The sequence below is a fragment of the Rattus norvegicus genome, chromosome 7 (assembly GCF_036323735.1).
Source record: "Rattus norvegicus strain BN/NHsdMcwi chromosome 7, GRCr8, whole genome shotgun sequence".
Taxonomy (NCBI): domain Eukaryota; kingdom Metazoa; phylum Chordata; class Mammalia; order Rodentia; family Muridae; genus Rattus; species Rattus norvegicus.
The window spans coordinates 117,717,834-117,729,893 of NC_086025.1; the positions used below are offsets into that span (position 1 = coordinate 117,717,834).

Genomic DNA, 12,060 nt, shown 5'->3' on the forward strand with positions numbered 1-12,060 from the left:
TTCAACTTGAGTGACCACTGGTGACTGATGGCTTGGTGAGGCTTCCGTAACATTCCATCTCCAGGGGCTCTTGCCTTGTTCTGTGGTAACTTTCAAAGGCTTCTGGGACTGTCTTAGTCAGGGTTCTCTAGAGTCACAGAACTTATGGGTAGTCTCTGTATAGTAAGGGAATTTGTTGATGACTTACGGTCCGTAGTCTCCTGGTATTCATAGCCACTATGCCTCAAGATCTCCATGCCAAGATCCAGGTCAGAAACTTGTGTCTTCCAGCCTCAAGATCAGGATCACAGATGACCCTTCCAATTCTGGATTGTAGTTCATTCCAGATACAGTCAAGTCGTCAACCAGAAATAGCCATTACAGGAGAGGATGCTGCCATGGCCTTTAAAAACTTGTCATGGAAGAATGAATGTGTGTCCATCTTTTTTAACATGGATGACAGGCCATTCAAGATCTCAGTGAGCCCTGGGTTCACACTATCAGGGTAGGGTTCACTGCTAGCAAACCAAACCCTCGATTCTGGCCCCTGACTAGACTTTGCTGCTGCAGATGCTGTGGCTGAAGATGTGGGTCAGTGGGTAGAGTGCTTAGTATGCACAAGGCCCTGGGTTCAATCATCTGGTGATTCCCATCTAATCCCAGCACTCAAAATGAGTTCAAAGTCATCCTTAGCTATATAATAAGTCTGAGGCTAGCCTGGACTACGTGGACCCTGTCACTTGTTTTGAGATAGGGTCTCACTATGTTTCCCTGGCTGTCCTGGAACTCTCACTACATAGACCAGGCTGTCTTCCAAGTCACAGAGACTCCGCCTCTTGAGTACTGGGATTAAAGGTGTATTCCACTATTGTCTACTGAACCTTGGTGTGTGTGTGTGTGTGTGTGTGTGTGTGTGTGTGTGTGTGTGTGTGTGTGTGTGTGTGTTGTTTTGTTGTGTCTTAAAGTCACTTTTCCACCCAATTATCAGACACCTAGGCTTTGTCTCCTGCTGCTTAGAGGCAGAGGTGGCCCAAGGTCCTGAGCCTCAGCTTTGCTAATGAGAAGTTGAGGTGCTTTGTGGCCTCACATGAGGCCCTGGTTAGTGTTAGTGTGAGAGTCAAGCTTCCTGTCTGGCCTCTCCCTCACACCCACAGGCCCTAGGGCCCAGCATGCCAAAGGGGCGTGTTACCCAGAGTCCTCTGTTCCCACCCTGTCCCAAGTCCAGTCACCATACTTCCTGTGGCTCCTGTACCCAACCCTCAGACATAGGGATTAAGGAACAGTGTCCCTTTGTCCCCAGTTCTGTACCGTTCCCCAGTGCCCTTTGGGATGAAAGCCACTTTGGTGGTGAAGGTCATTCCTTCACAGAGGTGCTTGCCCTCCCACCAGCTCCCTCAGGAACATGCTCTCAGGGCACAGGATTGTACCTCCTCAGTGCCCTTCCCAACAGCCTCAGCTCTTCGAGTGCCACAGCACAGGGAGAGGGAAAAACTGGGCCGCTGCCATCACTCTCAAAACCTTTGAAACTTCTTCCAAGGACCTGGCAGCCTGCTTCCTGAAGCTCCAGGGCCCTTCCCACCTAACTGTGGGAAGCCTCTCTGCCCTATCTCTATTCACACATACTGTCCCATACACACACACACACACACACACACAGTACACACACACACACACACACACACACACACACACACGTCCCTACTTACATGTTCACATACACATGTACAGAGACATATCCCACACACACACATACGTGCTTAGATACCCACTCACAGTACATGTTCACACTTGCCTCCTGGCCCTCCCCTTGGGAGAGGTAAGTATGGAGGGGTCTGTGACACCTCAGCTCACTCCCATTTTCCTAGAGTATCCCCATGGCTTCTGGGCACCACTATCTGACCCCAGATTCAGGAAAGCGATACTCTGCCTATGTTTTGCCAGGCTCTAGGCCTCAGGCAGTGCAGCTCGGAGGGCTCAAAAGGGACAGAGGCTGGGGCATTGGATTAACTGGTACTTCTTTTTTTTTTTTTTTTTTTTTTTTTGTCTTTCTTTTTTTTCGGAGCTGGGGACCGAACCCAGGGCCTTGCGCTTGCTAGGCAAGCGCTCTACCACTGAGCTAAATCCCCAACCCCCTAACTGGTACTTCTTATCATCATCATCGTCATCGTCGTTATCGTCATCATCATCGTCGTCGTCGTCGTCGTCGTCATCATTATTACTATTTTGGTTTTTGGAGACAGGGTTTCTCTGTGTAGTCCTGGCTGTCCTGGAACTCCGAAGACCAGCTGGCCTCAAACGCAGAGATTCTCTTGCCTCTGCCTCCCGAGTGCTGGGATTAAAAGCCTGTGCTGACACCACCCTGTATCATTTTTGTGTTTCCACGAGCTGCAAGCACCAAGGGGCTGGGAATGGAGTGTGATAAGGTTCTGTGGCCAAGTGGTAAAGGAAGAAAGGTTAGAAAAAGGCAGGGAGGGGGGGTTGGGGATTTAGCTCAGTGGTAGAGTACTTGCCTAGCAAGTGCAAGGCCCTGGGTTCGGTCCCCAGCTCCGAAAAAAAGAAAAAGAAAAAAAGGCAGGGAGGGACGGAAGTGGGGGAGGTTCCCTCTCAGTGGCCTGTCTGCCAGGCGTGTGTTGGTGTGGGCCTCCCAGTGACCTTGCCTACACCTTTCTGAAAGACATTTGTTTGGGGAGTGGGAGGGGGAGAGGCAGGAACAGAGACCCTACAAGACAGAGGGGCACACAGCAGCAGTAGCCCCTCGCAGATCTCTCTATGGAACCCAGGTTAGATGGTCGCACACAATTACCACCGTTAATATGCTGTATTGGACGGTGTTTTGCTGGGGCAAACACGTGAGGGAGTGTTTTCCTGAAGTGGACACAGGTGTGAAAAGCTAAGACAGACTCGTGAAGGAACGTTTAGTTGAAGCAGACACAGGAGAGAGGATGTCTGCTAAAGCAAGCACATGAAAGGGCACGTGATGAAGGATTCTTCGTTAACAACACGCATGTATTGGTCCACCTTACATTATGTAGTTGAGTGGTATTTGTCCAGACTCCATAGAGAGAAGTGTACCAAAAAACTTCTGGTGGTGTGCTACAGTTTCTTGCCACTTCCATGACCTCGGGCTGATTGACAGAGTGAGCTGAGACAGTCGCACATTCTGAGGCAAGACTCATGGAGGACAGGAGATGTTGGGAGGACATAAATAGGACTCGACAGACAGTGACAGACTGAGCCAGTCTTGCTCACGGAGCAGGCTGTGCAACACTTGTGGGTCTCTCGTCTTTGCTGATCTTTGCTTCGCTGAGAGAGGCACAGCTGAGAACTTCTGGCATCCCTCCGGGTCCCTCCTGCTGAGGGAGGCTGAGGCTGAGGCCTGGCTGTCTCTGCTAGGCAGTGCCACCACTGCTGATTCAGTGTTTGCTATCCCGACTCTACTGAACTGGACTGCTGGTGTATCCGTGAAGTGTTTGCCAGTGGATTGAGCTGCCGCTGCGGACCCGTGAACTAAACTGCCAATTTCCAAAGAACCTTTCTAAACAGGTCCACTTCTCCCCTGCCTCTCTTATCCACTACCTCTGGTGGGTGGTGGGCTACAAGAACCATCATTAAAAATAGGCTTTAAAAAAATGAAAGTTGGGGCTGGGGATTTAGCTCAGTGGTAGAGCGCTTACCTAGGAAGCGCAAGGCCCTGGGTTCGGTCCCCAGCTCCGGAAAAAAAAAAAAAAGAACCAAAAAAAAAAAGAAAGTTGCAGAGTGCTGTCATTTTGGGAGTGGCACTCAGTGTGATCTGAGTACACATAAATCTTTTCAGGACTCCAGATGGGAAGAAGGCTGATGTCCATGTTCATCTGTCCCCAGTACCTCTCTTGGGGACAGCCAGTACCACTCGCATGAATCACAGGTGAGATATCAGGCGGTCAACCAGCCTCGGTTTCTCCATGTGAAGGATATGACGCTGTGCTCTGGTGACTTTTCTCTGCTTCGCTGAGCCTGTGACTGACATATAGAGCAGGGCTGTAGGGTTTTAAAGCCACAGGAATGGCCGATGCACAAAGGACCTTGATCAGTAGCAGACGGGTCCTTAGTAGGCTTTGACCTGCAGGAGATAAGAGCTCAATACTAAACCATTGGTTTTGCCCCCCCCTCCCCTTATTGATGGATGCGTTTGTGGAGACGCAAGCCAAAACTCTAACCAGCTGTAACAGGCTATAAAAATGTAAAGTACCCTCCCCACACCGGCAATGGGCAAAGAGATACCACGTTGGTGATGATGTTCTTCTAGCAGCCGGGCAGAGCAGATGGCCGTCCTTTGTTCATCCGAGCTTGATGCCTCTGGCTTGGTGGCCAAAGCTGTTTTTTTTTTTTTTTTTTGCCTCAGACACATAAAAATCAAATCAAATCCAGGCAGAGCAGCTCAGGAAGAGGAAGACAGAGACCTGCAGACCGCCATGCCTTCCCACACCTGCCCTCCAGGGCATGGCACAGGTGAGTCATAGACAGCTGCCACCACACCACACATGGAGGGTGTCACCCAGCCATGTGGCCAGGCTGCAGCAGGAGCCACCACAGCATGCGAATATCTGGTGGTCAGATGGGAGAGTAACAGAAATGGAGCCGCTCTAGTATTATGTAGAGAGATGGGACTGGAGACTTGAGGGTGGAGAGGAGGAGCCTCTTCTAAGTGGCTATCCTGCTACCTGGGGCCAGGGCGAGGTCCAGCCTGAGCTGCCACTGAGGGCCATGTCTGAGTCTGTGGCTACGCATTGGCAGGGGTTGGTGTTGATGTTGGTGGCTCACACTGCCTCGTGGATGTTCAGAGGCTGTGCTCGGCTGGCCCCTCCCTTCATTGGATGTATTCCTCTGGAGAGTTGGCCCCGTCTCTCACTGGGCCCTGCACCTCAACAAGGCAGCACAGCAGAGCTGGTCCTGGTGGCTGGGGTACAGGTGAGCCAGCTCTGAGGATAGAGCAAGGGAGAGCTGGTCCCACCATTCATCTGTGTGAGGTGGCACAGGTGCTGGGGTGATGCCCTCGCCTGTACCTCACCACCGTCATCAGCCAGGAGCACTGGTCCTGGGGTCATGAGTGTGGGTGAGCTGGTCCTGTCCCTTGCGTGCCACAGCACTCAGGAGAACAGACCTTGCACTTTTGTGCAGCACTGTAGAGCTGGCCCTGGTGGAGGAGGCATAGGTGAGCTGGCCCCAAGGGCAAAATCATGGGCGAGCTGATCCCGCCACTTGTCTGGCGTAAGGTGGCATGGGTGTGGGGGGGATGACCTTTCCTCTCCCTTCAACCCCATTGCTACCTGCAGTTGCCGGAAGAGCTGACCCTGGGATCATGATAGCAAAAGACCTAACCCCGTCCCCTCACTAGCTGTAGCACTTAGGAGAGCTGGGGTCCTGTAGCTCACTTGGGTGATACAGCGGAGCCGCCCCTGAGGGCAAGAGAACAGAAGAGCTGACCCTGCCTCCTGTCCATGCTCCTGGCCGCACCGGTGCTGGAGAGCTCATCCGGGTGGTGCTGATAAAGAAGAGCTGGTTCAGTTACCACCCAGGCCCAGATCCAGGGCTCTTAATCGCCCTACCCTAAAAGTTATAGCGTCTGCTAATGGTTGGGACACACGAAAGGGCCAGCCCTGCTGTTCTAAAGCTGCAGGATCTCCATGACGCAAGGTGACAACAGGATAACCGGGAGGAGGCCCAATTCTGTGACACCAACATTGATGATGTCACAGAAGCCAGGGACCACAAACCAGACCATTGACTCATTGCGACGAACATTTGCAAGTAAAGCTGTGTGGACAGAGGGATATACTCTGGGACACACTGCTAATGCTATAGCTTCCACGGCGAGGTATTGTTTATGCTTTTTGTTTGTTTGGGTGTTTTATTTTGGAGTGGCGGTTGCAAGGGCAAAGGGCACAGATAGGAGGGGATGTGGAGATGAACGGGACCAGGGTGCATGATGGGAAACTCAAAGAATCAATGAAAAGTTTTTTAAAAAGTAAAGAATCCCACACATTATCTGCAGAAAGAATCTCTCATCCCAGTACTCTCTGGGACGCTCCTCAGCCTGTGTTTGGTGGGGATGAGGGCAACATGGGATACTGATGAGGGACTTACTCGTGAACCACCTGAGTAGCCTGTTAATGAGGCAATGCTGATTGCCTGGTGGCGGGAGCTTTTCTAAGTTGCCAGGAGTGGGGAGCCATCCTTAAGTTTAGCTTCCAGGAAGAGTGTCCAAAGCCACCCCACACAGCAAAGGAGGCCTAAAGGCAAAGCAGTGACTATTACAGTAACCCACAGGAGACTCCAGCCCAGAGGTGAATCCATGTCCCTGGAGACACCTACCTAATACGGAGACTACCCAACAGGAGACTACCGTTGCACTGATCCAAGACCAACAGCCCCAGCATCCATGCCCAGGAGGTCCCAAGTCAACCTGAAGTCATCCTGTACACACCCCTATCCTCACCGCAGGGGTCTCTGCAAACATCACAGCCAGCATATCTGAGAGAGGCCAGAGGACGGTTCAGTTCAGCTCAGTAGCCAGTATTGGTTCACACTTGGAGAGTCTGACCTTGAGTGATTCGTTTTAGGTGTATGTAAGCACAGCCCAATTTGGTGAAAAGTTTCCATAATGAACTCAGTCCAGCGTGTGCAACAAAACTGAGGACATGACTACATCGAAACTCTTTTTAAAGTGCAAGTGACATCTTCTGTAAGGTATTAACTAAGAAGACAGGCTTGACCTAAGGGTCTTGGGGAAGAAAGCTTGACCACATAAAATAGCACAAAGGTCACCAGGCTATGAAAAGAGTCTGCTCCCAGCCAGACACTGGCTAGAAAACTGGTTATATACGCATCTCTCTCTTGGAAGAGACAACTGAGTGTTTAACATTCCTGGTTCCCCTAGTGCTTAGATGTGAGCACAAGGACCTGCATGCCACACACACACACACACACACACACACACACACACACACACACACACACACACACAACCCTATGCTGGGCACAGTGGTCCCGGTGATACAAGATTTTCCCAGTTAGCTCTCTCTCTTAGAGTGTACCCCATCATGGTGGAGCCTGTCACTGCCCATGCCCTGATGACGAAGAAGCCTGGGTTAGCTAGTTGTTAGGTCACTGTCCATCCCTGAGGCTGTCTGGTTAGTTTTATGCAAGCTTGACACAAGCTAGTGTCATCTGAGAAAAGGGAACCTCAATTGGGAAAACGCCCCCCCTAGATTGAACTGTGGGCAAGCCTGTGGGACATATTCTTGATTGATGATTAGTGTGGGAGGACCCAGGTAACTGTGGGGTGGTGCTACCTCTGGACAGGTGGGCCTGGATGGTGACAAGCCGAGTAAGTCACAAGGAGCAAGCCAGTAAGCAGCTTCCTTCGTGGTGTCCGCATCAGTTTCTGCCTTGGGTTCCAGCTCTGACCTCCTGACGGATTGTGATCAGGATATGTGAGCTGAAGTAAACCTTTCCCTCCCCAAATTGCTTTTAGTCATGATGTTTATCACAGCAAGAGAAACTTAACGAAGGCAGAGGTCTACCAGGTGGAGGTTCTTTGATAACACAGGCATTTGAAGAACTGGGGTGCCAGCCTGGGACACCAGCAGCCGTGCTTCTGTCAAGCAGGTGTGAACCGAAGGTCCAGAAAAGACACTGTATCTGTAAGGCTGAGTCACTGGGAAGAGGTTGGAATGTTGCAGATCCAGAGCCAAATTATCTGGTGCTATCTCTTACCCCCTGATAGCCATTCATCGCCCTCTTTTTATGACTATCCCAGAGACCTTCGAGTGTAACCTATAAGCTAAGAATGTCATCAGATAGCATCGGAGGTCTAAGCAATGATTACCCACCTTTGTGGAACTTGCCTGCCTGATTGATGTCCCCACCATTGTATTTGAGAAGTTGACTTCTGACTTTCTTTGTTCTGTCACTAAAAACTTCATGCAACCATACCACATTGGCGTCACTCAAATTTGGCTCCAGATGAAATGCTTACTCCCTTTGAGATAATAACCGTTTTAGTCAGTAGGATATACAGAGCAGGGGACCACTAGGCTGTGCATGTAAAGGGTTTCCACACTGGGCCATAGTGTCCCATAGAACACAGCGGAGAAAGCACCACGGTTCCTCTGTGTGATGTCAGACCGGTCTCTGTTCTGAAACAGGAGCATTGACACTGTCTCCGCTCTGGGCTACCTAGAGAAAGCAGGCCCTTAATCGGTGGGTTACAGTGGCTCAGCCGGCCCGCAGAGGGAGTGGCTGGGGGACGCCCAGATTCCTTTCTGCCTGCCTGTCCCCATGCGTCAGCAGCTGGGCGGAAATGCAGGTTTCCTGGAAGCTTGCAGCTCCTGCAGCTGGCTAGGCAAGCCACTGGGGAGAACACAAACAGGAAATCCAGGACCTCTGCTGGTGGCCGGGTCTTTCTCCTGACTCCAGCGCTCCACCCAGGCAAGCTCATTAACTTAGAATTTGCTGCTTGGGGAAAAAAGAAGCCTCCGACTTCATAAACATCTGCAGGAACAAATTTAATAAAGCCAGTAGTAACACCATTCCGAGGTAGCTGTTCATTTCCCATTATCCTCCTTCGTGTTTTATTGCTTGGCCTTTGAAATGCAGAGTCATTGTTATAGAGGCAGAAGGGAAAGGCCAACCCGCTGATTACAGCAGAAGAAAGAAAGGGAAGAGCGCCTGGTGTGTAGCTCCTTTCCGGACCTCTGCCCTTTTGCGTCAGTGGCAGCGCACACACAACTGTGTTCCTAGCCATGCAGTCATTCTAGATGTCTGGCTTAGTGTGTGTGTGTGTGTGTGTGTGTGTGTGTGTGTGTGTGTGTGTGTGTGTGCGAGCGCGCGCAAACCCACTTGGCAGAAGTAGAAAACTGACCCCCAAAGGTTGTCCTCTGACCTCTACACACACACCCTGGCACACGTGTGCCACTGTAGCACAGCATAAATCAACAAATCAATAAATAAATCGGAAAGAATTAAACCTCTTTTTTCTTTTCCTTTTTTTTCCTTTTTTTCCTTCCTGCCACCCTGAGTCCTCTGTGAGAAGGCAGACATTAGATAATCATATCCAAGCTGTGTTGGTGGGCAGGACCACATGCCAAGATGATGGCAAATTGTCTACTCAGAAGGAGGCAGCTGTGAGGATTCTGAGGGAAACCGGAGGAAATCGCCCCACCAACTACTGTCCAGAGGCAGTCCTACTATGTGCAGGAGCACTGAGCAAGCAACCTCACACCAGCCTCTACTTAGCACAGGTCACTTCTGCCCCTTTCTTCGAACACATATTTAGTGATTTCATGGTTATCTTCAGCAAAACCGGTGACCAGTCTTATCTACATGACCCACGTGTGTATAAGATGGCTATTCTTGGTTGTCCACTTGACTATCTGGAATTGACTATTCTGGTTGTCAATTTGACTAATCTGGAGTTTACTAAAGTCCAAAGGGCTGAGCACAGCTGTGAGGGAGTTTCTTTGTTTCTTTTTTTTTCTTTTAGTTAATTTTTATTTTATATTTCTTTATGCTTTGGCTCCTGTGTCTGTGTAAGGGTGTCAGAGCCCCAGGAACTGAAGTTACAAACAAGTATGAGCTCCGTGTGGGTGCTGGGAATTGAACCTGGGTCCTCTGGAAGAATAGCCAGTGCTCTTAACTGCTGAGTCATCTCTCTGGCCCTGGGATTGTTAGTGTTTTGTTTTGTCTGAAGTGGGAAGACCCATTTTTTTTCTTTTTTTTCGGAGCTGGGGACTGAACCCAGGGCCTTGCCCTTGCTAGTCAAGCGCTCTCTCTACTACTGAGCTAAATCCCCAACCCAGGAAGACCCATTTTAATACAGATCTTTTGAGATAGGAGCATCTACGTTTAATCTGGGCCATAACTTCTGCTGGCAGCCTATAAAAAAGACATGGAAGAAGGAAGCTTGCTCTCTGCCTGTTTGCTCTCACTGGCAAGCCCATTTCTTCACTGGCTTTAGCGCTTCTTTGGGATTCCAGTGTATACTGAAGACCAGCTGAAACATTCAACCTCATGGACTGAATAACTGCTGGATTGTTGGACATTCTGTTGGGCTAATTGAACCACATTCTATACATTCTATCAATTCTGTTCCTCTCGAGAACCCCAAATAATACAGTGTATCTCAGGCTCAGTCAATCAGAGGTCTCCCCTGGGATAACCCCACCCCCACCCCTGTTCTGCTAGCATTGTCAAAGGGCAACAATTTGGCAACTTGGATAAAAAGCCGGAGCAGTGGTAGCTTACCTTTCTCTGCATGAATAGCTTTCTGCGCATGTGCAAGACACTAGCTTCCATCTCTGGTCTTGCCAGAAAAAAAGGAAGGAAGGTTGGTTTTTCCACCAGGATGCTCTGAATCCTACGGAATAGAAAACTCAAGCTCAAACAATCATAGATGGTTTGGGTACCTGCAGCTAAAGTAAGAGAGACATAGGCAGGTTTGATCCAGGGAATGAATGAGGAGGGTTAACCAGAGACTCAAACCCTTGCTAACTCTATCTCATCTTAAGCCTAGATCCCACCATGGTGACCGATGGCTAGCGATGATGTTGGCTCAGAACATACTGCCCCCAAACATGACCCTTGGGAAAACTGATGCAGGAAAGAGCTGTGGTAGTTTAAAGGGTTAAGATTCAACCTCGGAGATGCTATGGGCATGGCTGTGGGGGTGCTTTCAGAGAGGTTTGACTGAGGAGGGGTGGACTTCCCCCAGTTTATTACAGTTAGGCCATAACCTTTTGGACTCCTATCATACTCCTCCATGACTAATATCCTTCCCAAAACCCAAACATGAAAATACAAAATGTGCCCGTCTCTCTGGGTCCTCTTTCCCTTGTGAAGTTTCTCCATATCCTGTAAAACTTGCATGCAATGGGACTGAAGAGATATTTCAGTGACTAAGAACATTGGCTGCTCATGCAGATGGACCTAGATTCAGTGGCCGGCATCCACAGGGTAATTATTTTTTTAAGGTTTATTTTTATGAGTACACTGTAGCCATCTTCAGACACACAAGGAGAGAGCATCAGATCCCATTACAGATGCTTGTGAGCCACCATGTGGTTGCTGGGAATTGAACTCAGGACCTCTGGAAGAACAGTCAATGTTCTAAACTGCAGAGCCATCTCTCCAGCCCCACAGGGCAATTCTTGACCCTGCCCTCTGTAACTCCAGTTCCAGGGAATCACATGCCCTCTTCTGACGTCTGAGGGCATTGCATGCATGGGGTATATGGACATGCTTGAAGGCATAACACCATACACATGAAATAAAAACAAACGGAAAAACATTCGAAACTTGCAGGAAGAAATCGGGCATGCTACCTGCTCATTAAGCCGTTAAGCTGTCTTCTGTGACAGGACTTCAGCTGTGTGCTCAGCAAAGGATGATGGGAATGGTTTCCACTCTCACTAGCACCCACAGTGAGCCAAGCTTCCTCCACTAGAGTGGGGGTGGCAGACGCAGCAAACTCTATTTTCCCTTCTTCTCCATCCAGCAAGGTCCAACAGATCCACTAGAAGATCTTGCCCTGCGTGGTGGCCTGGGACGCTTGGTTGAGTGAGTCCCAGTTACTTCGGGAAGCTGGAGGTGGTGGCTTATATTGATCGTCCCCTGAAGTCACAACACCCTCTAGAGGTAAGCGACGTCAATACTGCACTGTCTTAGCTGCTCTACAAATGTTCGGCAGGACCATGTTCACTTCGTGCAGGGCTGCCGGGCGGTAGAGCTGACTCATCTACTGAGGAAACTTCGAGTGGAGTTCCAGGTGAGGATCCTCAGAAAGGGGCCCCTGACCCTGTGTGGAGACAAATGAGCCTGTGAGGACGGGAGCCAGGAGATCACCAACTTGACCCACTCCTCACCTTGTCCCTGCTTTCTGCGCCCCTTGCCTTCCTTCCGAACCAGGTTCCGTCGTCCCCTTTGGGCTCCCGGGGTCAACATATGGTACAATGACATACTTTGTAGGAGTATTGGGGCTTGAGGGTGGACCACGCATAGAATATGAGAAGGACTCGAGGGTTTGGACCCCACCATTGGAAGAAT

At 50.0% G+C, this 12,060-nt stretch overlaps 1 protein-coding gene across 1 annotated transcript in view; it reads left to right on the plus strand.

The window, feature by feature from the left end:
• Positions 1-5,678: 5,678 nt before the first annotated feature.
• Positions 5,679-12,060, plus strand: part of Arhgap8 (Rho GTPase activating protein 8) — a 58,520-nt gene continuing 52,138 nt past the window's right edge. Inside the window, exons 1-2 of the mRNA XM_039078844.2 lie at positions 5,679-5,833; positions 11,513-11,652. The gene's annotated coding sequence lies outside the window, so the exon portion shown is untranslated. The remainder of the gene's footprint in view (positions 5,834-11,512; positions 11,653-12,060) is intronic.